This window comes from Vidua chalybeata, chromosome 6 (genome assembly GCF_026979565.1).
Source record: "Vidua chalybeata isolate OUT-0048 chromosome 6, bVidCha1 merged haplotype, whole genome shotgun sequence".
Classification (NCBI taxonomy): domain Eukaryota; kingdom Metazoa; phylum Chordata; class Aves; order Passeriformes; family Viduidae; genus Vidua; species Vidua chalybeata.
In genome coordinates this window covers 45,769,601-45,792,342 of record NC_071535.1, presented here as the reverse complement: position 1 = coordinate 45,792,342, position 22,742 = coordinate 45,769,601, and the positions used below count along the sequence as shown (strand labels likewise).

At 41.2% G+C, this 22,742-nt stretch overlaps 1 protein-coding gene and 1 long non-coding RNA gene across 25 annotated transcripts in view; one reads left to right on the top strand and one right to left on the bottom strand.

Annotated features, from left to right (window-relative positions):
• The window catches only part of TSPAN4 (tetraspanin 4), a 411,890-nt gene that overhangs the window by 202,194 nt on the left and 186,954 nt on the right, over positions 1-22,742 (bottom strand). The window contains exon 1 of one of the 23 annotated variants that reach the window (XM_053944946.1): positions 21,493-21,510. The exons of 21 other annotated variants lie outside the window; for them this stretch is intronic. The gene's annotated coding sequence lies outside the window, so the exon portion shown is untranslated. Of the gene's footprint in view, positions 1-2,032; positions 2,056-21,492; positions 21,511-22,742 lie in introns of those variants that run through there. One more of the 23 variants, XM_053944947.1, reaches the window with a different exon arrangement.
• Positions 8,621-10,046, top strand: LOC128789231 (uncharacterized). 2 transcript variants are annotated; one of them, XR_008431356.1, is made up of 4 exons: positions 8,621-8,932; positions 9,050-9,120; positions 9,520-9,633; positions 9,807-10,046. It is a non-coding gene; the product is annotated as an uncharacterized LOC128789231 (long non-coding RNA). The 2 variants fall into 2 exon arrangements; XR_008431355.1 differs by having other exon boundaries at positions 9,050-9,262.

Sequence of the window (22,742 nt, the reverse complement as noted above, 5' to 3'; positions counted from 1 at the left end):
TACTTCTCCCCAGTTTTTATTAGTTTTTTTCCAAAGAGGTAAAAAAGCTGAAAGCCTTCATAGCCTCACAGTCCTAGAGCCTTTTATCATATCGCCAAGGTGAGAAAGGCACTTCAGTTGGTTTCACCAGCACACCCCACATAAGACAGTCTTTTTAAGAAGTCTTGTAAAAGTCTCTTCAAGAAAGATGCTGCCAGAGCCTCAATCAAAGCTGATGGATACGAATTACTTGATCAAAGCACAAGAACAGAAAAGCATTTTTATTAAATGATCTTATGCTTAAATGTCTTTGTACTTTTACTCATTGATCTGGGCTTTAGCAACAGCTCTTTCCAAATTTGCTGCTGGTAAGAGACCTTTTGTGTACTAGACCATGTCACATACCCCACCCACTGCAAGTAACAAAAGCCCTAACCAATAGAACTGGATTTTTGGTCATGAAGACAAAGAGTCACTATTGGGTCTTTTTTTATCAAGCCTGCACATGCAATTTTCTTGTTACTCAAGATAGAGTATTGCTCTAAAATCATCACCTTATGATGGTGATTTAGGGCAGAAGAGCTGTAATTACTATCTGAATGTGATAATTCATATCAAGCAACAAGGTTCCAGTTTAGATTGCTAATTTACAAATAACAAATATGGGGGGAAATAAATAATATGCTGTTTCTTCACTTCCTTTCTCTTGGCCTTTTGTCTACCTCACACAGAAATACTCCCTCCTGGTAAAAGTGGGAGCTTCCTGGCCTTCTGGTTCAGTACTTTCTTCTGACTTGGAAATGATTCTGAAATACATATTTTATTGCTGATATTCTGTATATTAACTAAACCCAAACCAAAACAAACAGTAAACCCCGATGTTTTGCCTTCCCCATAGGTCTGTACCAACAGAGAAGGCATCATCATCCTCACACAGAAATTGCACAGGGGCTCTAATCTGTCGGAAGATAAATGAGCAGAAAAGCCAAGTTTCCAAATGCCCTCTGCTGGCACCTGTCAGTATTACTAACAATTCCACCCCGTTCCTAAACTACAAAGCTCATTCTGAAGGGTTAGCGTTTGCAGATAGCATTAAGAGGCTGCAGAACCCAGCTGTCCTCCTGCCACGGCATCCAGCAGCTAAGTCCCCAGCTCTGATGTGCTGGCTCACAAAACCCAGCGCTGCTGTCACAGGGAGCACCACAGGCATCAGCCAGCCCCTTCCCACATCCACCCCAGCACTGGGCACATTGCAGGGTTACAGCTGTAACAGCATGAACAAAGTGACAGGTGGGTTTTGAGTTCGTTTACCCATTTTCCCCCAAATCAGTGGATTTCCAAGCATGATGGAATGATCACCTTCTTTCCAATATGCCCCTTAGCCATCTACTAAGAATTTGAAACAGTTACTAGAAACTGGTACAGACAAAAGGCAGGTTACAGTTCCTTGATATTCTGCTGTGAACTGCTATTCCTTTACTATTACCTTTAAGTGATAGATTGTCACACAGATTGTATCTGATGATGTTTCAAAGTTATGTTTCACTTCCACCTTAACAACTAAGCCATGTATCAGAACAGACAAACAATTAACAATACAGATTGGGAATACATATCCGGGAGGGATCACTGACTTCCTGAATGAGATTATTCTGCATTTCCACGGTGGAACTCACAAAAATAGCTGCTGATGACATGGGCCTGGCAATACAGACAGCAACAGGGCTGCCTTTTTGACTTTGCACTGGCTTAGCACCTGTATGCATGACAGATTTTAATTTTGTCATCCTTTGCCATATTTACACTTAATTGCTTTTTGGATGGGATAGGGAAAGAATTCTGTTTGATCTAGAAAGTGGTAGGGTGCCTTGCTTCCAGAGGTGACATCAACTCGATTTTCACATTCTGGTCAAGTGGAGCCCATGATCATTAGCACAATACTACAAAGACATTTGGGTTTTGACATGGGAGATGACAGGATGCAAGGGATCGTAGGAAAGGAAGGGCTTCACTTCAAATACAAATAGCAGCTTACCTTCATTTTGATACTTACAAAATAGACTCCAGGAAATACACCAGTGGTAAGCAGAATAACATCCTCTAAGAAAGCCTAGAAAACAGCATTTTCTACTCAAAGATGCTGCACTGCTGCCTTCCTCCCAGCATGGGGATACCTGGAGCTTTCCAAGCTTTACATCTCTACAAGCAACACAGGGAGAGGCTTCTGAAGCAGCTCCATGGTATTCTCATGCTGATGCTCTTCATGGAATTTCAAATCAAACAGATTCAATTTGCTAGAAAGAGTATCTTACTCCCCAAAGTCTGTAAATTTACTGTGGGAGCCCCAAAACGCCAGCTGTGTTCTTTCCTTCTGGCTAACAGATTTCAAGGGACTTACACAGAAATAGCACATTAGAATTAAGGAAGTAAACACAGAAATGAAGCATAAGTTATATCAAAATGCAGCTGACTCATTTAGTTCCATTTTGTTCTGCAGCAATAACAAAATGGGGGAAAAAACACTCCAATAAAACCTAACACTAAAATGCAATGCTGTGTCTTCAGGATATTTTTTCGTAATCTGAACAGGCTCTGGTAAGCTGTCTCTCATTGGACTCCAAATATTGGGAAGCATTTGTGAAGTATGTCCCGATACTGTGCTTTGTAGAATGATTACTATTGCCTGGAAAATGATGGCTCTAAAATAATTCATAAGAGAATCACAACTGTGCTGGATATTAACAGTATTTACTAAGCCTTGGGTTAAAAATGAAGATGTAAAAAAGTATTGAAAAAAATTACACAAAAAATTAACATTAATCCCTTGGAAACAAAAAATACAGTTTAAGACAATGAACATATAATACTATCTTATTTAATTCTGTATCATTTACCACAGTAAATTCTTTTCCATGGCTTTGTGGAGAAGGACCTGGGGTCCTGGTGGCTACCACATTAAAAATAACTCAGCAGTTGCCTTCAAGAGTGCAGATCAGCTGTGTACTGGACTGTGTATTAAAAGAAAGGAAGCTGGAAGATCAATGGAAGAGATTAACATGCTCCACTCAGCACATACGAGACCATGCCTGCAGTTTGTGGGACCACTTTAGGGCTCCTGGAGGGAAACTAACAGAGGGGCACCAGGATGATTAAGAAACTGAAGCATGTGATAAATTAAAGGCTGAGAATTGGGCTTGAGTAGTCTTAATAGAGGTTAAGGGATGGTATTTCTGGCTTCAACTACATAAAGTGTCTCTCCTTAGCTGCACAGTAATGGGGAGAGGCAATTGCCACAACTTATAGTAATTAAAATTCTCACTAGGTATCAGGGAGAGGGGGAAAGGAGCAATCACTGGGAGGTAGTTCAACACTGGAACAGGGTCTCTGAGATGGGGAATCTCCATCTCTGGAGATGAAGACAAAATGTAAGATTAAAAAGGCTCTGAATGACCAACTCAATACAGCTCAAATCTGGCCCTGCTTAGCACAAGGGATGAGACCAGATGACCTCTACATGTCTTTTTCAACATTTATTTTCTCCAGTTCCATGACCTAGAGGGAAGTTGGGGCTGTATAACACAGTAAGAGAACTCAAACAAGCTGCATATTGAGAGAAAACAGGAGTTAAAACACCACAAGAATCACAGTATTTTGGAAGAAGAATGTTAAAAGACAACAGGCTGCCTGAGAAATGGAAGATGAGCCTACTGTGTCCCAGATTGCATTCCAAACACTAAATGAGGAGTATATTTTTACTGAGAGTAAGTCACCTGGCAGAGAACAAGGGATACTTTGGCAGACCTAACCAGAAGTGAAAAGGCATATAGAGACTTTTTACAAAAATTATTGGAAACTTGGTTACAAATTGTAAGTGGCTTGTCACAGAAGGGACATAGAGAGTTAAGTACAGCCACACAGGCACAGGTTATTTACATGGTTGAGCTAAAAAAATTAGATCTATGGAAGAAAAGCCAAACAGACTGAATGCAGGATAAGGCCCAAAGGATATCAATCAGATTACAAATGGATGTACTTTAGTTGACCTGACAGGTATATAAAAGCACAAAACTGACAAAGTATTGTGCACTGATAGCTCTGCAAAAGTATCACTTAAATAGCAGAGAAGCAATACTACCATAGATCAGAGAGTCATAGAGGAAAAGAAAATACAAGTATCACAGGATTTTCTGTCATTTTCACTCCCAAAGCATCTGTAAAGGACGAGACACAGTGACCATAAGAAATGGAAGAAAGAGAACATTTTGTCACATATTCACCTCTTCCACTTGATGAGAATAAAGTGATTCAAAACACAAGGAATGGCCATCAGATGCAATTCACCAGGTTCCCAAAATCACAATGACAGATGCTTACAAAGCACTGAAATCTTCTGGAGAAATATCACAGTGGCACAATACAAAGTGGCATACTTTTTGACCTCAAGTCCTCAAGAAAGTGTCATGGACAGGGCAGCTCTAAAATGCTTTAGAAGGCATTTAAAAATCCTTGACGTTCATCTTTCAGGTAGAAACTATGCCTTCCCCTCCCTCACTCCTGGCCTGTGGTGAAGGAAAAAAAAACAAAACCAAAAGTGTGTGTCCAGATCCCATGTATGCCCTTCACTGGTATAGCCCAACCAGCTTTAAAACAGGGTTTATTATTGCTATTGCCATCTGACAGATAAAGGCACTGAAGCACAAATAAGAAAAGATTACTCAGCAGAGCGGTGAGAAAGATATGAATGGAATGAGTCCCTGTATCCCAGCAGCATTTCTTATTCATTAGATCAACACACATTTTATTGTTCATATTTTTGTTATTAGTCTTGATCCACAAAGGACCCAGACTGAAGACAGTTCAACACCAGCTTACCTTTTCAGCTTGCTAAAGTTGCATTTATATTTTGTCCAATGCATACTGGTATCTCCCATATGACTGGGCTCTGTCCTCTACCCTGATACTGAAAAGCTCCATAGTAGATAAACGATTCCTTATTTTTAGTGGGGTTTATGTAACACAGGAACCACTTCCACGCACAATGCCCAATTCACATTAATCTGTAGACAGAACTTTAATATCCCTCTTCATTTGGCTTAGACTCCCAGCAACTGAAGGAGAAGGAGAGGAATTCATACAGCTATGTTTATTGTGACTAGCAGGAATTACTAGCAGGAAATGCTTTCACAAGCAGAGAATAACAGAAAACAGCCTAAGCAAAGACTAATACTGTAACAAGCAGAAGGCATTTTAACATACCTGTAAACTCATCTTAAAATTGCACTGAAAGCTGAATTTGCAGTGATTGCAATAAAGATCTTCTTGTTCTCAGCTTATGCATCTACTGCATCCTCACTGATTAAGGAATGTAAATCAAGGGAAATGTATGACTTCTGGAAATAGATGCTGAGTTACATATTAGTTTACAGAGTCACACAGAATTCATGCCCAAAAAGACAAAAGGAAATTAATACGGTGCTATTTCTGACTTCTGCCACTAAGTAAAGAAGCAGATCTGCCAGGCAAGGGTGAAATACTGTGTATGTGCTGCCTATGACAAGAGCTTTCCGGTGCTAATACTTGGCACACAGCTACTTCCATTAAAAAGCCAAAGAAAGTTCTGGGAACTGCACAAGAGCATGTTCCAAAGTATAATGCATCTGGCTACATGTTAGAGCCACTATTGATCTAAAAATCCATATAACGTAGGCAGTGTGCTTTGCTCCAGCATTTTCTTCACAACAGACATTTCTCCATGTGGCATCAAGAGAGGGTTTGCAGCCATTTCCCCTAAGCCAGTGTTCCCAGGGGGAACAAATTTTACTGGGAAGGTGCTGCAGCCAGACAACATGCTCCCATTCCTTGGCAAGGACAAATCCAGTGCTTTCAAATTCATCAGAAACAGTTTGGTTTCTCTTAAGCAACTTTCTATCTTGCTCCTCTGTGCAGCTGCTTTGAATCTATTGCTCTTGAAAGGCAATATATCGATAACCCTGACTTTAACAATGTACTGAGGCAGTTCTCTCACCCCAGCAGTACCAAGAGATCCCAGCAAACAGGAAATTATTGATCCTGCCACTAACTCAGCACTGCAGTGCCATTTACTCAAAGTCCTGCATTCCTCTGTGTCTACAACATGTGCAAGTACAGGCAACCACAGAAGGAAGCTCCTACTCAATGATCTGTCTGTTAAATGGCCTACAACTTGGTTTATAAAAATCCCTGTCAGTAGAGTAAGCTTCAACCAGTTTGATATAGCCACTGGCACACCTGCTAAAGCTGCCATACACAAAGCCTGATTATATTGGAGCATTTCATGAGGTGAACACTTGATTCACTACAACCAGCTAGAAGCCACTAAATTCATTTCACATCCTTGAAGACACATCAAATCCAACAACTGATTTGCAGTGGCTTCAAAGCAGCTGAAGACTCTGTATTTCATTACAAGCTGCCTAAGCCCATGCATTTCCATCTCTGGCCACTTTGAACTGCACAAATAGATTAAGGTCATTGTCAAAACAATTGGACAATGTCACCCTGGATAAGCTGAAGAGACAGCAAGTAAGCAGTGGCTGTATGGGAGAGCAGACAGCAGCAAGCTACTAAAGGAGAAAACAAACTGTCTTTCACAAAGTTGAAAATGCCTGATTTTTCAATTATTTCAATCCCAGTGGTTTGGGATATTTTAGGCAGACACTGACCAAATGGACAGCATTAAAACTACCTCAGTGCCTGCTGCAGTGAAACAGAATAGCATATTGCATAGGCCAGCCAGCACAGCTCTGAGCAGCCACCATTATTGTTGTATATTAAAACATGCCAAATGGACCCAGTGCCTTATACAAGAAATCTGGCTGGTTTTACACATTTGGTTTTGTGTCAAATTAGAAAATTATTTTCCAGAGCAGATTTTTAACAAGGAGAATTGTGACTGCCTATGACCCTAGCTCTGTTCTTAGGTTAGTGTCTCCTACATGACAGTTTTGAGTGAAAATCCTGGCCCTTGTGCATCTGAGGATTCTTCTCCCACAGAGACAAGGAAATCATAGCTCAGCCACAAACTGGTATAGGAAAACACAACAACAACAAAAAAACCCTCTACTGTTTGGTGGCCAAAGCATGAAGAAGTAAAGAAGCAAGATCTGCTTTGATCAATTAGCAATTTCATGCCCTCTATATGCCTGGTATGTACACATAAAGTGTCCCTGAACAAGATGCCCTCCCAAAGTTCAGCAACAGACTTTAGAGTGCATGAAGAGATTTTCACCCAGGACTGAGTGTCAGGAAGATGCAGGCAGCAGCTGTGGTGCTATAAACCCCTCTCCTTGTTGAACCCTGCTGCTGTCCATCACACCCCATGCAGCCATCAGAACCCTTCACATTCCTCCACATCCAGTCTTATCCCTTCATCTGCTGCTTTATACCTACAGAAGAGGGCAAGGGCAGAGTGACTTCTTCACAACATCAAACCAGCTAATTTTCTTATTAAATTGAAACTCTAGAGAACACTTTGGAAGCTCTCTTAAGATGGCCAAAAAACAAAAAGACATGTTTTCTTCTGCTGGGGGAGGTCAGGGGTTGGGAGGGACACGACCAGACTGGCAGGACTACCTGAAGTGTCCAGGAAATTCAGTAAGCCACAGAGAGTGAGAGCAGAAACAAATTCTCCTGGTCTGCAGAACTGGGGATGGAAGTGCTGGGGAAAAGGGAACAAACCTGCTGCTGCTGGAGAGAGACAAGAGGCAGCAGCTTAGTTGGCAGGTAAAGAGAACAAAGAGGGACTATGCATGTTGTGAACAGGCCCATGAGGGACAGAGGGAGATTCTGATGGGAGATTTTGGTCCTCTCTGCAGAAAGACAAACACAAAAATACTTGTACCAAAGAACCACACCCATAAGGCTGATACCAAATTAGCTTAGCACATGTCTCTGTTGATTCTGCCCAAGTATTTTCTGTTTGATGACAGACTGAATTGCTGCTCACTGAACCAGGGTTATCTCCCCCATGCACTACCAGCCTGGCAATCAGAAGGGAACCTGGCAAACTTGACTTAGAACAAGGACAAAGTAATCTCCTCTCTGAGGCCTGCTGCCAAGCAACACGGCTGCCTGCCTGCCAGCAGCAGCACTTACACTGGGAACATGCTGCAGGAGCTGCTCTCTCTTCCCAACAGGGCACCTTGGGGCAGCCCATCTGCTACCTTCACCACTTGATGGACATGGAGCAGGATGCAGCAGGGGCACAGCAGGAGTTAAGAAAATAGCGTTTTGGCTTGTCTCTGCCATCAGCTCTCAGTCATGCACTTCTGAGTGCTGGCAATAAGGCACTGGTTGGCCTGGTAACATGCTCTCTCTACCCTGCTGCTCCAAGCAGCCATCCTGTGCTGTAAACAAGGCAGCATTAAGCTCCCAAGGAAACCAGAACTCCTTGGTACTGCTGACTATGATCTTCCAGTTCAGGCAAAGAGGGCAGACCAAGTTGGGTCAGATTCCATAGGAGACCTGATGAAGTACAATTACCACGATTGTTCCCAGGACTCCTCAAGAGCTGACAGCACAATGGCTTGGCCATTATGCTCCAAGCTCACTACCAGCCACGTCATAATATTTCACTGCTGTTCACCACCCTAAAGTGGTTTATTCAAATACTGCTGGGTGATATTCTAATGGTGTTTTCCTTTGGTGCTGCACTGAGGAAAGCATCTGGAGAGGGTGCAGGAGGGTGAAAAAGCCAGACATTTGCAAGTACATAACAAACTGCACTTGAAATTTCACACAAGAGCTTGTTGATATCTGCTCTGTGGGCTCTGATGGTAGAATGACACATTAGAACTTGCCAGAGTCCTCACACCCGTGCTTCCACAGGCTAAGGCCCAAATTATTCTTCACTACTTAGGAAACTTGCTGCTTCCCAGATAGTTGACACTTGAGTACCAAATAAATTTCTTTCCAGGTTGGTTTATATATTGAAGAATATTGTGCAAAAGAGTAGAAAGTTTTCTACTAACACTCCTAACATTTCTGGCTTCTTTCTCCCTTGTTTTTCCACAACGTTTGGCATCTTCTTCAGCTTCTGGGGGAAAAGGAATCATACTCTTGTTCCCCCAAATCAAGTAGTCTATCACAGCACCCCAGCTCAAAGTTGGTATCACCCTTAATATTCCTTTAATCCTGTCCATGGTAGTTTTGCTACAGAGACCTCATCAACCCTCAGTTTGCATGCAAAACCAACTTGCTTCCTATATCCTCTTCTCTGGCAAACCCCACTGCCAACTATTAAAAGGTAGTATTCTTTATACCCACCCACAGCACATAGCTTAAGTTGAGAGTTTTTAGCTTGGAAATTAATATAAATTTTCAATTGTACTTCTAAGTGGTTGCAGAACATTTTAGCAGCTGCTTTCTGGCCCTACCCTCATTACCCACATCTCCCTTCCCACTTTCATTTGTCTCATTCCACTGGAGTGCTTTGGACTCTTTGTTGATAGTTCAGATGGGGGAATCAAATCAAGTTTTAATCAAGCATTCAAATCACTGCAGGTAGACCCACTCGACAGCTTCCACAACCAGGCACTCTTGTGACAAAAGCCAGCGGTGTATGAAACTCACATACGCTGTGCCAAAGCTGGAGTAGTAATGCAATGCAAACACCAGGTACTCTCCCCAGAAGACTGCTAAGTATACTGTGCAGATAAACTTACTATTAATAATGCTAATTCATCACAAGAGACACTAAATTGTGGGGGGGGGGGGGGGGGAAGAGAGAAGTGGTACAGAAAATCTCCCAGAATCCCAAAGTCAGTGCCTCTTCTCTGTATTCTCTGTAGGCATGAGAGAACCACTGGATTATTTCTTGGAAAAAAAAGATTTCTCCTTGAGTAGCTTTTCTTGGCATAGCTGTCCTGAGAAGTACTCTCTCCTCCAGCTGTTCTCTGCATCCTCAGATAAGTGAGGTCACCTCCAGGGGTTAGCCAAGGGGTACAAAACCTAGAGGTGGCCAAGAGGCAGCAACCATGCACAACAGTGTGGATGAATAAGCAGTTTGGTGCTGAGCCCTGACAGCACAGTAACCACAAATAAAAGTTCACTTTTCTGAAGGTCCAAATCTTTCTGCTTAAGCCTGAAGAAAGTTGTTCTCACACGACAAAACCTTTAAAGCAGGTCCCACATGGAAACTGTCACACAAGAACATATTTTTAGTTTCAGGCAAATGCCCAACAGCTTCTCTGTGCTCATGCAAGATGCATTTTAGAACTACAGCAGGCTCATAACAATAGTCTATCTAGTCCAAACTTGACACTGGGGATGGCTACCCCACTTAGGGAGAGGTGGTATTATACAACTGCATTTCTAAGGACTTTATTTTTCACAGTACTGAGCACTGACAGAAATTACTGTCTCTCTTTGACATCGACAAAAACTTTACTGCTAACTTTAATACAAAAAGAGTTTCTACAACAATGGATGCCCTTAAGAATTCCACCTGGAAAAATTTGTTACAGAAATATGAATACTGGCATAAATGCAGTCTGAACTGAAATACACAGGTGCAAGCACCAGAAGAAGCAGAAGGACAGAGTGTTAAAAAGGGCCTGTATTGCTAATGAGACCACACCAAGGTTGTGGCTGTGTCACACCCATCCTTATCTTCCTTAGCCCATGAGGAAAACAAGTAATGGGCCTAGCCTAGGATTTACTGAAGATGATGTAATCAAGGATCTGCAGGAAAGCACAGCTCTGCAACTGCTGCTGAATCCCAAAGGGCACAAAAGATCTGTCCAAAAACATGCTTGTTATATCAGGAAGAACCCCAGAAACTTAACTTCTGGCATCCTTTGTCCTCTGCATCACATACAGCTGATCCTTGCCAAATCCCCTCTCCTAGAGCTTTGGGACATGGGTATGTCTGTACAAGCATGCAGACGAACAAAATCTATAACAAAATTAGCATCAGCAGGTAAAATCAGCTTATTGAAGATTTTTTTTTTTAAATAAATACTACTTTCCCCTTCCAGAAGGCTTCCCACTGTATTTTGTTATGTTGATTTTCTACCCACAATTTCTGTGCGACTCAGCCCCTAACTGCAATTTATGACGTTTCCTTCATAAATTAAAACTCATTCTGCTTGTCCATCCTGTATTTAGAGCACCTCAGCATTCTCAGAGTTGCTCACACCTCAGACTCTCTGCAGGTTATCCTATGTGGAAAGCTTCTGCATCAAAATCTACTGTGACACTTCGTGGGAATTCCTGGTTTTTTACAGCTCAGATAGTAAGGACTGAACATTCAGTCCAAGGAGGTTAACAGGATAGACTATTTTATATGACAACTGTCAATCTATTTATATTAATATTCATCATATTACCACCAGGGTTGGAACTTTAATAAAAAGGAGATTTTTCTCCCCTTGCAGGAAAAGAGAAATGCTTCCAAAGCTAATAGTATTTCTAGGTATCTTAAAGTAAATTTAAAGTAAATTTTATAGGAAGAGTCTGGTGACAACATATCTGTCTTGTTCATTACTTATGATAAAATAGAAATGACAGCAGGACAGTTAGTGAGCCACTTATAAAGGCCACACAAACAAGAGATGCTGCAGTACCAAATTTTTAGTCTCTGAGTCTGTTGAAGAAAATAGCTTTATAATTCATGCACATTAAAAAAAAATCTACACCAGAAGTCAGACCAGACACTGAAATTCCAATCTGCAACAGGCTGTCTGTAAGATACAAGGCATCTCCCAGCCTATGCTAACAGGGAGCAAAAGAATTGTATCCAGCCTGTGTTGGAATGATACATTTCCTCCTCCCACTTTCTTTTCCTGACAAGATTAGTTTGCCTGGGATGAAGGAAAAGAGAATCATGTGGCAGAGATGCATACAGTCCTGGTTCTGTGATAAGCAGAGACTGCAAACCCACCACGCTGAATCCTGCCAAACATATGCTCATGTGAACTAGATTACGGGGCTTCTGTTGGTTGAGTTGTTTATTGAAATCATGCCAGGGAACTGAATTTACATCTCCTACCCCTACTTTGCTTCCTGCATTCCAAATTGTTTATGCTACATTATTTGGCCATAAGATTCCATTTAGAAAGAAAAGAAAGCTCTCCAAAATCTGTCAGTATTCACATGCAATCTCATTTTGGAAAATGAGGGGGGAAAAATGAAACTCGATGAGAATCTCATCAATAATTTGTGGCATATATAACACATGAAAAGATGAACTTCTTTAAAGGTCAGATCCTACTAGTGGATGGATAAAACCTGTCCTACCTTGTGGATGAATTTACCATTAAGAATGCTGTTACCTGCCTTAATGAGACACCCGTAACATTTGATACTTGTGAAAAGGTATTAAGACATTGATTTTTTTAAGTTCAATCCAGTCATTAATAGAACTTGGGGGAGAAATGGTATATACATGCACAAACAAGTGCTACTCAACACAAGACCAATGTCTGAAGCCCTAAGCAGCCTTCATAAATAATGTTCCAATTTCAGCAAATGGTGATTTGTCACTTTTTGGTCCTTCTCAAAAAAAAAAAAAAGAGGAAAGGTGGTCTCTCACTCATGTCCTTTATGTAAAACAAAAGTTTGAATTTGGACTCCTGGGGACAAAATCCCAGCTACAGGCCATTTCAGAAAACAAAACTTACACCTGAAAAAATAACAAATACCATTAAGCACCTCAAATCTACTTAAAAATCACAAAGAAATGGAGAAGTCAAGGTTTATTTTATAGGGCATTCTGTGCTTCAAACACAGACAGCAATTGGCCACAAAAAGGAGAATACAACTTTTCTAATATATTGAACAAATTAGAATTCAAATCTTTATTTCATAAATCCAAGTTACTGTCTTGATAGCCCTATTGCTTTAGGGTATGAAAAGAAAAATCCATAAACCAAACAATTTCCATAGCTATTACACACACTTCTCAATTTCAAATAGGACCAGGAAAGGTTATACAAAGGACACAGGAAAGAACATTTCACTGGCATTACCATAGAATTTAGAAAAAGTTTGGTTATGAACAGCAACTAAAATGGGTTATAAGATTTAAATCTGATGCCCTGAGACTAATTTGTTTCCTAACTCACTTGTGGCCTTGCATAGAGAGTGTGGCAGAATTGCAAGGTGATATTGCTCACATATTTGCCGTGAAGCCAAATCTATTAATCATGTGGTTTATTAATCCCATCATACTGCAAGCCCCAGGGTCTTAATTGTATCACTGTAAACACACCTGAGCTTTTTGTCTCATGAATGCTTTTGAGATCTCACCATTCCAGGGTCACTTTTGTCCTACTCTTCAGTTTGAGTTGTTCTCTGCTTGGCATCCTCTGAGCTACCAAGCATTGCTACTCTGCTATCACAGGTGGTCATGCTCAGTTTCTCAGATGTTTCACTGCTGTTGTCTTCTGTGCATAAAAGAGTGGATGCAAGAAAAAGGCACCTCAGCTGTCCTTTACATCACACAGATGCTTCTTAGGGTGTGTGGCTGCATGGAGAGAGGGAAGGATATAGCCTCCCAGCTCCTAAATTGTGTCCTCCTTAGCATTAGGATCTCTCCTGGTTTTGAGCACTGTACACTTCTGATCAAAGGGACTGACTGTGTATTGCATGCCTACATTCATACATGCTTGGTCATTCCTCATTTCCATGCCTGCTGATCATATCTATTCCTAGCAATTTGCTTTCATTAATTCTATTCTTGTCTGTGCTGAGCCATTTTTTTTTTCCTGTAGATTAGCTCTGTGCTAATGTTTCCATATTCTTGTGTCATAGAGCATCCTTTCTGAGTCATCTGTCATTTTAGAACTAGCACATGTGCTCCTCATTGGGTTTGCTTACTACAGCGCCAGGCTCCCTCCTCCCCAACCTGGCTCCTTCCTACCCAGCTACACAAATACACAAATTCACAATTTCCACTGGTCTCCACACTAGGTTTGTAAGAGTGGGGCAGAAGTTCAGACAGGCCAAATCTCAGCACATCTTGCTGCTTACCAGTTAGTAGGCACCAGCAGATACAGGTAGGAAAGCAAAAAACTTGGTGGGATTGGGCTGGTACAGCTGCCCAGCACAATCTGTGAATCAGCGTGCACTGTTTTTAAAGCCGCCTGCCAAGGGAAGGATGCAAATGTCCAGCCTCTGCTCATGGCATGACTAAGTTGGCAGCATTTCAACTGGAAAAAAATCCCTTTGCCTTCTCAACCCTGTCCTTCCTGAAAGTGTATTCTGCATCACCTGCCAGATGGCCTCCTTCATGCTGAACTTGTGCTCCCATCTCCTGCTGATACAAGGTGTCCTACATTCATTCTCCATCACAGGACGCTCCTGTTTTCTTACACTAAATACACCAAAAAAGCAGAGTTAAGAAGGCCACCTTTCCAGCTTGTTTGTCAGCATAGCCTCTTCTCCCTCCCACAGAGAACACAGCTCTTGACATCACCTCCCACAGCAATAAAAAAGAAAGGCTTTAGCATTTCCCAGCAATCACATTAACTTTGAAGAATTGTCTGGCAGTGGCACCTGCTGCTAAGGATACAGATGTACAAGATGAACTAAAAGGCATTTCTCCATGAAGCAGATGATATCACTGCACATACGTCACTGTACAAATATGTATTTTCCTCTCATCTGATCAATGATTTTAGCTTTGGCAAAGGCATCAATGTAATAGCTTTGGGGGACAAACAACTTCAAACAAACTTTGCAGAAACCCTAGCAGTAAAACAAGAACATAAGGAAGAATTTCTTTATGTTCCACTGAGAGAAGCTGTGCTTCATTTTGAGTGGAAATTTGGTGTATTTAAAACATGATTAAATACAGCAAGGGGCGGGGGGGACGAAAAACAAACACAACCTGATATAATTTGTAGTAAGAACTTGAATATCCTTACAGCTGAGTTCTGTTCTGTGGCTACCAGCCTTTTCTAATGGAAACACATACATGCTTATGTTACTAGTTCAATATCAGGAAGGCAAATTCAGGAAATTCTGTTCCAGCAAAGCAGATCAGAATTCAGAAGGAATTAATGTCCACCAAGTACAAGATCCAGCAGAAAAATCTCCCATTCCATTTTGGACTTCAGAAATAACTAGAGTAGAATAGACCCTAGAATATTTATTATAAGGAGGATCCAACACCCAGTTTATACTGCAAACCCTGAGAGCATATTGATCACTTCCACAAGCACTATAAAGGGACCTAAATGGGCTGCACAGAAATGCAATTATTGTTACTATTATTATTACTATTATTATTATTACTGTTAACCATCAGGTTGATTTTTTTTTTAAGGTGGGCCCATGATAACACCATAAAAGGTCAGCTATTCAGTTCCTCGTCTGATTTTTTCAGCTGTTCAGAATACACAAAACAAGTGCAAAGCTACTACCAAAACAAAATAGTGATTTTTCATCAGCTGGCATTTTCTGTTCCGGGCAGCATCATTCTGGTATAGATGGTCCAAAATGGATATATATTGCTAAGGGCAGGAATAGGGCAAGGAGAGCCAGGTCAGGTACAGGAGGTTGTGCTGTTCAGGTGTGTTGAGTCAATTAGTCTGTGATGAGATCCATTACAGTTATTAATTCTGAAAGCATTAATTTAAATTAGTTCACAGGCTGCTCTAAGTTCTGCAAAGGAGAAAAACTTCTCTTCTGGCTTCATCAGTACAGGCTATAGTTACACTACTTGATCACATTCAAGGGCCTTCCTTTCCAAATCTTCTGCAGGATGTACACTAGAACTGGACTTCTCATAAGGACATTCATGCTTATATTAAATAGGATTTAAATTTTATTTCTGCAGTATTTAAGAAATCAACCACAAAATCAAAGCCTTATGCTTTGTGCAGTGTTAGACAATATCCATATTTGTTGAGTCAATGCTTTGGTAATTTTTGTCATGCCTAAAAAAGTACAGCCCTTTTGGAAATGTTACAGCTTTTTATTTCAAAATACTTAGGAAATTATTTGGGACCCAGCTGCAGTGAAATCTGCTGAAGAAATGTTAAAGCCCTTCTTTCTTTTTTCAGGTTTAATTTGAGGACTCTTTTTTCAGGGTCTGCAGATTATGGGTATCTGCAAGAGATACGTGGGATCTTTTTGCTTTGTCTTTGGCATTAGCAAAACAGAGCAGAGGATCATAATGATACCTCGGCATTAACAATGTTTTGAGGATTTGGCAAGTATACAATTTTTCTACTTGAAATAATGATTTCCAACCATTACTCCAGGCCAAGTACAACTGCCCCACAACACAGCCAACCTTCCAAGGACTCTTGCCTCCTGTAGCCTTGTTCCAGACCTGTAAAGGTATTTTTAGTCTCCTAATAAAAGAGCTAGGTAACACAACACCTTTCCAAATCTCAACACTAGTCTTTTTTGCTCACTTTTCAAGTCATTGTGCTCTAGAAGACAGTCCAGAAGACGGATTTTGTTGCTCTAAGGACTATTTATGTGGACATTATCCTGCCTGATTTCCATTTTGTTATCAATCTACACACTGTCTGTCAGGAATACCCCCACTAGCAGTGTGCTCCAGAACATTGACCCATCAGACTCTCTTCTGTAACAAGCCGAACATGACCTTAGTTCTCATTATGGCCTTTTCTGCCCTTGCATTCTTTTATCAGACAGCCTCTGGTATATTACTCAATATTCTTCAGTCAACACTTTGAATTGTTTGCCCCACAGGTAAAATTCATTGCTCATTCCTGTCAACACAGTGGCTTTAGCATTGACAGAGGAAAGGCAGAAAAGCACCAAGAGCCTGCTGCTTGCATGCCACCTCCTGGCATATCAATCCCACACAGCCATGTCCTCACAACACATAATCCTAACAGAATGGTAGCACAACAGCCACAGAAATTGGGGGTCTGAAACACCTCTCTTGGGAGAAAAGGGAGCTGGGCCTCTTTAGAGAAAAGAAGACTGGCAGGAGACCTCATTAATACATATAAGTATCTCAAAGGTGGGTACCAAGTGGATGGTGCTAGACTCTTTTTGGTGCTGCCCAGCAACAGGATAAGGAGTAATGGCCATAAACTAAAACACAAGAAGTTTCACCTCAACATGAGGAAGAGCATCTTTACACTCAGTATGGCAGAGCACTGGAACAGGATGCCTAGAGCAACTGTGCAGTCTCCCTCTACAGAGATATTCAAAACCCACCTGGAAAGTTCCTGTGTCATCTGCTCTGGGGGACACTGCCTTGGCAGGGGGGTTAGACTGGATGATCTCCCGAGGTCCCTTCCAACCCTAGTGATTCTGTGAAATTATTTAAGGATCATTCATAGTATCACCCTGCTAAAGACAGGGCAATTCTGTGAGTGAAAAAAATTGACCCATAGCATTTATATAGTTATTATCTGACCTTGCTCCCATGCCTCATGACTATTTGCAGTTCCTCCTGTAAGCCATGCCAAGCTTTGTACTCAGAAATGTCTCATGATGGGGCTTCCTAAGCTATCTGTACAAGCAAAGACTTGATACTTCACAGCACAGGTCTGGCTGGAAATAATCTAGGAAGCAAATGCCCTGAAATTCCCAGCGAAGACATGAGAATGCCCAGCGAGCGGGAATGAATCTTTGCTGCCTCTTCCCATTCCATCTCAGCTGCTCCACTGCGCTTCTCAGACTGAAGTGGGAGTGTTGACAGAATAATTCTCAGATGGAAACAGAAGTCGTCCTGGTCAGGGCTCTTCTCAGAGCCTGACAAGCAAAAGGCTATTTTAAATGTGCTGATTATCAGGCATGTGGAGGCCGCCACAGGCTGTGCACTACAGACTAAAGAAAGAGAAAATCCTCCCTCAATAAACTTTGGACCCAGGTCTCTCTTCAAACTCTGACAGACACCACTTGCAAGTGCCAAGAGTATAAGAACAGGGCACAAACTTAGAAATAGCCTCCATGGTATCCAGCCTCCAGCAACATGTGTCTTGAGAAATTCTCAAGCTAGAACTGGTATATTTATGTTTAAATGCTTTTGACAGATCTGCTGGCATAATACTGTCTAATTGCTTTTGGAACCCAACACATCCAACAGCAGTAAGTTCCTCAGGTTAACCAAACACTGCATGAAAAAGTCCTTACCTGTTCTGTATTTACCACCTGGCAGTCTGAGGGGTTGTCCTACAGCTTTTGTATTGTGAGAAACGGAGGCAACCAAACATTCCTGACTCACATGTCCATGTTGTCTGTGACTGCCAAAAGGCTACACGTGCACCCAACCCTTCCTTCTGCCTAGCTACTCCTATCTACAACAGCATCAGCCACAGTTGCAGGAACAGGTTTTCTGGGCGACACTGAGCTCAGTGTCTGCTGCAGAGGATTAAGGACATTAGTTTCCAACTCAAAGCATGTAATCATGCAGGATTATAGGATCACACAACTGGGAGAGACTTGGAAAGACCACACGGATGACAGCAGAACAGCTTGTACCCACATCACCCCAGACAAAGACTTCATCATTTAACAAACCTGAACCTTCTGTGATTGAAGCCGATTACTTCTTACCCTACACCTACAGAGAAGAGCTATTTCCTGCTTTTTTCCAGCAGCTATTTACACATTTGCAAAATCTTGTTAAATATTCTTACCTGTCTCTTTTTAACTGAAGAACTCCAATTCACAAAATCTACACCTGAGATTTTATTTTTACCTCGATCATTCCCACTGCACTCAGATCAAATTGTCCAGTTGATCCCCATCTTCCAACTGTAGCTCCCAAAATCTGAACTATACCCCAGCTGAAACTATACGTAGTGTAAAGGAGATAGATCATTTCACAGGTTTCACAAGTGGCATATTTTGGTTTTGCATTGCAAGATGGCTTTGCCTTTTGAAGCAACACAGCATTTGGGACTTAATTTCACCTTGTGGACCACAATAAACTCCAGATCTTCTCTTCATAGGTCTATTTGTATTTGTGCAGTTGATTATTTTTCAAGTGAAATATATTCCATTTATCCACTTATTTCAGGCTCTCCTGTTTGTCACCATCATTTTGACTACCAAATGCATCTTCGCTCTTTCCTGTCCCCTCAAAAAATCAGATCAGGACTTAACAGTAGCTGCAACAAAGTACATAAGGATGAAAAAAATTTCAAATTCTAAAAGAGTATTTTTTTAAATTGAGCTATGAATCAAGGTCTTAACTACCTTCAAAATAGTTCCTTCTTAATATCACAGGTGCAGCTCATCTCTAATGAGGTTTCACAGAATAATTAAATGCAGACAGCTTGGGCAAACATCCAAATCTTCAGTTATTCACCTTTTCTAACAACTCTGGCAAATATTTGGAAGTTTTGTAATTCCTAACACAAAGAGCACATAATATCTGGGACCACTGACTGAATATTTGAGATACCTCTCATTGCTTTATCCACAGTAGGCAAAAACAGTATTAAATAAAGTGCTGCAGATAGAAAATACTTTCTCATGTTCTTGTTATTTTAGACAGCTCTGCTATTGGTACAATTATACCAACAGTTTTGCCATGTCACTTCTTTAAAATATCCATTCACCTATATTTGTGCAATGCTGATGGCTAACCTAGGCCCTGCAATGTGTTTCTAACTCTTACTGAACCTCCCAAAAGGGGAGCATATAGTGAGGCCAGCACACAGAACACGAGGAGCCAGCACTAAAGCATTTGCTCTTGTCCTCAGACTTTATACAACTCCTGGAATATACTTTTAACCATCCACAGTCCATATTCACCCTCTTCAAGAGGGCTTTATTGACAAAAACACAAAACAGTTTCAGAAGTGGAACAGGCCTCCCAAGAGTGGTGCACTGGCTGTTTATTTGGGCAGCTCTGAAGGGGCAAAGAAGGCATTAGCAGTTACATTTGTGATAAATAGATTTTATTCCTATGAAACCTCTGTTATAAATTCATCCTCATTATACAAACTGGGAACTAAAAAGCAAGAAGATTAGGTGATTGAATTCCGCCAGCAAGTCTGCAACAGAATCTAGGTCCTGCACCCAAGCCCAGTGCTTTCCACACTAAGATGTGTCAAGGAAAATAAAACAAGATAGATTTTTAAACTCCTTATGTTTGCTAATCATCCTATAACTGAACCTAACACCTCACTAACTTAGCTTACAACATGGAGCTACTTTGACTTACTCAGTTTTACTCCCAATTTTAGAGCAATATGCTTCTCACTTTCCAAAGCTGTTATTCCAAGTGAGATTTGCCAAATTCACTATGGTTATGTTACAGATCAGCCTCACAATGTGGGAGTGCATGAGAAAACAGTATCCCCTGCTCTGAGTATCAGCAATGTTCAGGGAAATAAGCTGTGCCACCACACCAGAAATGAAGAAAACGAGTCACCATTAGTTTTGGCAGCTGGATTGCTAAAGCAAGACCACCAGCCCCCAGCTCCATGCTAAGCTAACAGAAGCCTACCCAGCAGTACAGGGGCACAGCACAGCTGAAGGTGCCCAGGTCACATGCAAAGTGCCAGCAGAGCAGAAGGCAGGTGCCTGCCACTGCTCTAGGCATGCAGGGGTAGCAAGAACAGATACACAGAGGGTCACACAAGGGTGTGTGGCTGCACCTCAGGGCCCAGAAAGTGACCAGATGAATGCACTTGAGTGCTGTGGCCGACTGGGAGGTTACCACGTGTGGATTTGCATTGTTTTGCCCCAGGCACTAATGGAATGGACAATCTGCACACACGGCTGGCATGGCCACTTCCAGCAGGACGAAATCTTACAACTTGCTCTGGAAGGAGGATCACACAGTTATTCAACTCAGAGGGCATGCCAAAATCTGCAGGAACATCTATTTCTCAAGGTCCTACTAGCAATAGCCTGGAGCAAAACATATTTGAAATGTCTCATGGACAAAAAGAAACGCAAAACAACAGGGTTTTGTTTACCCAGTTCAAAGCTAAAGTCAGTCACAAAAAGTTTGGTAGTTTTAAAGTAACACTTTCAACATGAAGTCCTGACTTTAAATGCAAAATTACCTCTCATGAAATTAAGCCATGTTTTAAACAGCTGAGAATAATAATTTGAATTCTTTCAAAATGCAATTTAAACCTGTATAGATCTCATGAAGCTTCAAAGAGATCTATGAGTTAAGCAGACATGTTTTACATACAGTTTTAAAAAGCACTCTTGCAGAAGGGTTTCAAAGGACTACTATTTACATATTTAAATTCCCAGGAATTTCCAGACTGGAAAATTTTGGGGAAAAAAACAAAAAAAAAAAAAACTGTCATGAAAAATCAAGGACAAACACTCACACTAAACAGTGTTCAGGTGAGAATGAGCAGCATGCCCTTCCAATCACAATATATCATCTCAGACCTCTGGAAGCTTGTAAGGTGTGAAGCCACAAGTCTCTGTGAAGCTGAACTCACACAGAACACTTTTTAGAAGTTGCCTTCAGTTGAGTGGCAAATTTTGCATGGCTCAGTAGATCTTTATTCACACTCAAGTAACTATGCTCCCACTGGAAATCAAAATATGAATGTACAATACCTTGCTGGGAGTGTACCAGCAGCACAGGTCCTTCCCAGAGTATCAGCGGAGCTGGGCTCAGACTCATCTCGGCCAGCTGCTCCCCTCCGGGTGTCTGCACCGCTCTCACAGTTGGTCTCGCACAGACCGAGAGCTCAGCCCTGATTCATGATTTCAGGCTCCAGCCATGGAATGCAGCCATTGAAAACCCAGAACTATTTTTACCCCTGAGCAGCCACAGCATTTCTGCCCCATAATACTGCTGCAGCTGATGCCATACCCTGCACACACACCCCCCACCCTGAACCTGACCAGCTAAGATGCATGGTTCCCTGGCATTTAGTGGGGTTTTTAACTGCACAGTTGCTTACCAACAGGACAAAGCAGCACAGCCCCTGGCATTATTGTCAGCCCTCAGAAGTCAGACATTTGATACCAGTTGTCAAAATTAGAAATTCCTCAGAAATGCTTTGCTCTGGGAGATAAGATTAGCTCAGAGCAATGACTGTCTATATGGTTGTCTTGTACACCACCAACCCCAGCCTCCATTTAACAAATACATGCTCACATTTTCAGCTGACAGGCTGCGGACGCACAAAAAAATCATTACATGTCAAACAAAATCACAATGTGCTTTAAGAAAAACCACAAGGTCAGGTAATCCCAAAAAATTCACAAAACAGACCAAAATGGCTTTTTTTTTTTAATAGAGAACATTCAGAAATACCGAATCTTACATTAAAAATTAGCAATAAATCAAAGGCAGACATCTGAACTAACTTTTCAAGATTATACAGAGAATACTGACCACCTGAAATTTCACAACTCTGATGTCTCAAGCCTACAGGACTCTATAAGTGTACTTCAGAAATAAAAAATACTGGAGGTATAAATAACTATGAAAAACCTTTTTTTTTAACATAATCAACTTTTATCAACACATTATATAATCACTTAAGGAGAGAACAGTCTACAAGTACATAACTGGACATACATGAGAGGTCCAAATACCTGAGAATCAGCGGACTCACTCACTTAACTTGTTCATATTTTGCTTTAGACAATGAAAAAAACTATAGCATTTCTCAGAAATATGTGGTTGAAACACAAGAGGAACAAGGCAAAACTGACAGACCTACTGACAACAGTCAATTATTAGTACTTAACTTGCAGAAGCACATGAAAGTTGAGATAAGAATCAACAGCATCACATCATAGAAAATGGTCCCTGCCATCTGGAGTTTCAAGGACAATATAAAAAAAATTATGCA